This window comes from Cervus canadensis, chromosome 21, assembly GCF_019320065.1.
Source record: "Cervus canadensis isolate Bull #8, Minnesota chromosome 21, ASM1932006v1, whole genome shotgun sequence".
In the NCBI taxonomy this organism is placed as follows: Eukaryota; Metazoa; Chordata; class Mammalia; order Artiodactyla; family Cervidae; genus Cervus; species Cervus canadensis.
In genome coordinates, this window is record NC_057406.1 from 43,631,453 (window position 1) to 43,637,009 (window position 5,557).

At 34.7% G+C, this 5,557-nt stretch overlaps 1 pseudogene; it reads right to left on the reverse strand.

Annotated features, from left to right (window-relative positions):
* Positions 1-1,991: 1,991 nt before the first annotated feature.
* LOC122424064 lies at positions 1,992-2,927 on the reverse strand (annotated as a pseudogene).
* Positions 2,928-5,557: the final 2,630 nt, after the last annotated feature.

The window sequence follows — 5,557 nt, forward strand, 5'->3', positions numbered from 1 at the left end:
TATCTCTGATGGAATATTATATCCAGAGTGGAAATCTATATATTTTAAGGAGTTTTTGTAGTTTTATTTTTTAAGAATCTGACAGTATATAAGCCAAAATTCTTTCTTAAAAGTCATTATATTGATATATTTAAGCGAGTATGTACAGGAAAGTCAAAGTGTTAGTCACTGAGTCATGTTCAACTCTTTGCAACCCCATGGACTATAGCCTGCCCAGCTCCTCTATTCATGAGATTTTCCAGGCAAGAATACTGGAGTGGGTAGCCTTTCTTATCTCCAGGAGATCTTCCCAATCCAGGGATTGAACCCATGTCTCCTGCATTGCAGGCAGATTCTTTACTGCCTGAGCCAACAGGGAAACCCAAATGCATTTGTATAAACTGTGACTCTGTGCATGCTAAGTCACTTCATTTTTGTCTGACTCTTTGCAACCCTATGGTCTATAACCCACCAGGCTCCCCTGTCCATGAGAGTCTCCAGGCAAGAATATGGAGTGGGTTGCCATTTCCTTTTCCAAGGGATCTTCCTGACCCAGGGATCCAACTCGCAGCTCCTACATTGCAGGTGGATTCTTTACCGCTGAGCTACAGGGGTAACAGGAGTGAGCAGAGAGGAAATTCCAAGAAGATTCAATTCATTTTTAAAACACCCTTTAATTTTTCTCAGATATTCAAATTTTTAACAGTTCACCTCAGTTTTTTCTAAAGATCTCTGGAGATATCTCACTGAGATTTGAATTCATGGGCACTACTGCATTTTAATCCTCAAATAATTCATTTAGTATAAATATTAGTCTTCTACCTTGTCTTCTTGACTCCAACATTTGGACATCTGTCTTCAATACAGTTAACAGAGAGTTCCTTCTAAAATAAAAACCTGATTATATATTTACCACTGGCTTATGAGTCACCTATAGTCTATGTTTCTACACTCCTGTTAAACTGAAAATATATACTTAGGGATGAGAACATGGACTTTAAATTTAAATAAGCTAACCAGGTAGGTGATTCTTACTTCTTCCAAATATTTAGGACTTTACACCTACCAGATAAAGAGCAAGTACAGTTTTGGGCATAAAAGTTTCTTATGATTTGAAGTCTGTCTTTTTTTCCTAGACTTGTTAAATATTACCTCAGCTGAGGCAACATCTTCCCTCAAGTGCAACATTTCTTGACAGTTCAGTGTAGGCCAGATGCAGATTGTGCATTAGTTTATATAATGTGTCATTTCATCCTCAAAGTAACATTAAAATAGAATTATTGCTATTATATCTATTTCAAAACTGGAGAAATTCAGCAACATAGAGTTTGAGAAACTTGATCAAGCTCATACATGTGTCTAAATTTAAGCCTTCAATGACTGGCCAAAAGATCAGACTTGTGATATCAGCAAGTTGCACTTGAAGTATCAATACTTCTTAGAGCCCCAGTGGTGCATGAGTGCTAAGTCGCTTCAGTTGTGTCTGACTCTATGATCCTGTGGACTGTAACCCATCAGGCTCCTCTGTCCATGGGATTCTCCAGGCATGAATACTGGACTGGGTTTCCATGTCCTTCTCCAGGGGATCTCCCCTATCCAGGGATCGAACCCACGTCTTCTACATCTCCTTCATTGGCAGGCAAATTCTTAACAACTAGCACAACTTGGGAAAGTCCAGAATCCCAGTGGTAGGATATGTTATTAATAATATTTCCATCAATAAAATTGTCATATGATTAATATATAATGATAACAGTTTTTAAAAGTCAAAACTATGCATCTCTTGTAGAGAAAATAAAATTCAACATTTGTGTTGACAACGTGAAGAAAGGACTCACTGTAACACAGAAAAATGCTAATGATGAACTGATAAGAAAGAAAGATGCATTATGCTGAAAGCCTTGGTTAAAATGTTTTAAGAAGTCTAAATGAAATTGAAGGACAGGTTAATTAAACTATAAAATGTGTAAAAATGTTTGCTTTACTCCAATATTTCAAAATTAAAATTTTCTTCACTTATTGAAAAACTTGTAAATATTTTGGAGTATATCTTTGAAGGCTTGTTTCACTTGCAGGTTCCTTAGAGTGTGAATGAAAGGGTTTAATACAGGGGCAACCGAGACATAAATAACAGCTGCACCTTTGGACAATCACCCCTTCCTTTGCAGGTGGCTTCGTGTAACTAAAGATACAGCTACCCAAGTAAAGGAGACTGCAATCATACAAGAAGAACATGTGGGAAAAGCCTTTGTTCTTTTCTGAGCAGACAGAACTTTTAAAATGGTCTTGACAGTATATGTATAGGAAAACATCACTAACAATAATGTGGCCACAAGTGTTACAACAGCTGAGACAAATGAAATCAATTCTAAGATATGAGTGTCTGTGCAAGAAATCTGCAGCACAGACAAAGTGTCACATACGAAATGATCAATTACTCTGGAAGCACAGAATTCCAGTTTCAATCCCAAGAGCACTGGTGGAAAAATAATCAGAAAACCCACTGCCCATGAACTGAGTACAAGTTGGTAGCACACTTTTTTTCTCATAATGATCAGGTAATGTAAGGGTTTGCAGATTGCTACATAATGATCAAAAGACATGGCAGCCAGTAGGTAAAATTCTGTAACACCTAATAAGAGAAAAAAGAACAGCTGAGATGCACAACCATTGTAGGAAATGATTTTGTTTTTAGTCACGATGGTTATCAGGAATCTGGGAATACAGATTGTTGTTAATGAAACTTCCAAGAAGGAGAAATTTTGGAGGAAAAAATACATGGGAGTCTTAAGGCAGGGATCCAGCAAGATAAGAAGGATGATGGATAAGTTTCCCATCACACTCAACATGTAGTTTAGGAAGAGAAACATAAAAATCACAATTTGCAATTGTGGTTCATCAGTCAGTTCCAGGAGAATGAACTCTCTCTCTCTTGACTGGTTCTTCATTTCAGATTTAAGTCCTATTGAATAGACATAGGAAAACAACTCTAATAAAAGCAGATGTAACAATACTTTCTAAAAGGCTGCAGACATAGAAAAAATATTCAGAAATGTAAATAAGTCTTATAGTTTGATCCAGTGTGACAAGACAGAAAAGCGAAAGTGAAGTCGCTCAGTGATGCCCGACTCTTTGTGACCATATGGACTGTAGCCTACCAGGCTTCTCCGTCCATGGGATTTTCCAGGCAAGAGTACCGGAGTGGGTTGCCTTTTCTTTCTCTAGGAGATCTTCCCAACTCAGGGATCGAACCCAGGTCCCACATTGCAGGCAGACACTTTACCCTCTGAGCCACCAGGGAAGCCCACAACAAGACAGATATCTAAAACAATTGTACAGTTCAACCTAAGCATCCTCTAATTGTTCCATTTAAGCCACAGTTAACTTCAAAACTTCACAATGAATTATTTTTCCCATTGCAGCTTGAAAGATTATTTAAATTTTGGCTTATCATTTCCAAATGAGCTGAATTCTATTTAAATATAACTATTACTCAAAATGAACTTTCTATATATGTTTCACAAATTAATAACAAATTTCTTATAGTGTGTTGGCAATTACACCAGCTTCAATTAGCAATGTTTATTTTTTTTTAATTCTTAGCTCATCAAAAAATTTTTTTAAGATATGGAACATATAGTAAATATAATAGTTACATATTTTCCCTATCATGGAAATATTCTAACATATCCCATTAATTATTTTGTGTCAATGTGATGTTTTCTTATTTTTTCTTATATCATTTGATTTAATTTGGGTGGGAAGGGACTTCAAATATACCAGTCTTCTTATAATCAGCTGTATTTAATCAGAAAGTATGGAAAATTGCATCTACATAAAAATGAAAAAAAAAATGTGACAGTTCAAGAGTCAGTGAAAATTATCTGACTTGTACTTGCAAAATGACTTTCATTTATGACCTAGATATATATTCCAAATTATACATTACTTACCATATCCAGATTATATTATTATAATTCCACATACAGGAATATGATAGAAATGAGTCAAAAATAAATGGTAAATATTCTCCTCCTTATAATATAAAATATTTAATTATTTCAAGTGTAAATTTAATTTCAGTGCTTCTCTAGTGAAGGATTCAAAAAAGGGAAACAATCTGGAAATTATACGCATCTGCCAATGTTTTCCACTATCAAACACATAAAAATCAGAGAACATAATTGTTCAGATAATTGGAATCTTCTTTCATGCCATATAAATTTCATTTTCCTGTTGTTAGAAGATATATTTAAATAGAAAAAGTACTCTATAAAAATTCTAAATAAAAATGTCATACTCTAATTGAAAAGATGTTTTAGGAAATCTCTCAAATGAAAGGAACCTAAAATTTGCAGCAAAGAATTATTGCTTCAAATGGTACACTAACAAAAGCCACGGTTTTATCATTTCACTCATAAGAGGCACAAAGGGATTCACTGAAATAAAAAGAGAAAAAAAAAAGAAACACCCTCTGGATAATGGTACCAGGAAGGATATATATACCAATTAAGTTAAGAAAAAGTAAAGGAAAAGGAGAAGGAACAGAAAACAAAGGAAGAATGAAAGAAAAGCACTGTGAATTGCTTTAACCACAAAACTGAAGGGACATTTCGCATAAGAGAACTATGATTTAAACTTAAAATATTTAATGCCAACAAGAACTTCAGATACTCAACTACCGTAGGACAATATGACCAATTCTACTGGTGAGAAAGTTTACCCCAAACATGAACCTCTCTCCTGTTTTTGTTAGGCAATGTGTTAGAATTTCATTAACTTGATTGTGACCCACCCCCACCCCCAAAATTGGGGGACAGTACTTAAATGATTTCGTATTTATTTTTTTAATATAAAGCATAAAGAAAAATACACAACAGGATCTTTTATTCCTGAGCCACTGATGCTCCATTTGCTACTCAATATGGTTATGTGTATTTACAACAAAAAAAGAATATTTTTCTGAGTGGACATGATAAAACCATTATTACCAGAATGTTAGCAATGATATGTTATTAACTTCAAATTCTCCAATCTTATTCAAACATCACCAATTGTATGAAAATGTCCCCGTATAGAAAAAAGAATACAGTTTAAAATGGCATGTTTCATTTGATTCTTATAGTATTTTAGTTTCCTTTTATTAATATTTGGAATAGTTCTCCAATTTTTCCTTTACTTTTGGGAATGTTGATTGAAATTATTTCCCAGTAATTATATATTATGTCCCTTGATTTTGGCTGAAGTTTCCTCAGTAATTATGTTCAATTTTTTGACTTGTGGCTGGACTGCCACAGCAGTGATGATGACTTTCTCATCAAGCCCTATCAGATATGCTATTTCATAATGGATGTAAAGGGCTGGCACCTTTTTCCTCTCTCCCTCTTTTTGAATATCTAGGATGTTCAGAAGTAAATGCATTTACAGTGAAAATTAGAAAGTGTGCATGGTCAGGGACAGGAACAGTCTCAGAAGAGAACTGAGACCTCAAGTTTATGCTCAGGCTGACACTTAGGGCAGAGGATGCCTACAATAATCAAAACACAAAAGCAAACTAGAAAACAATAACAAAGAACGG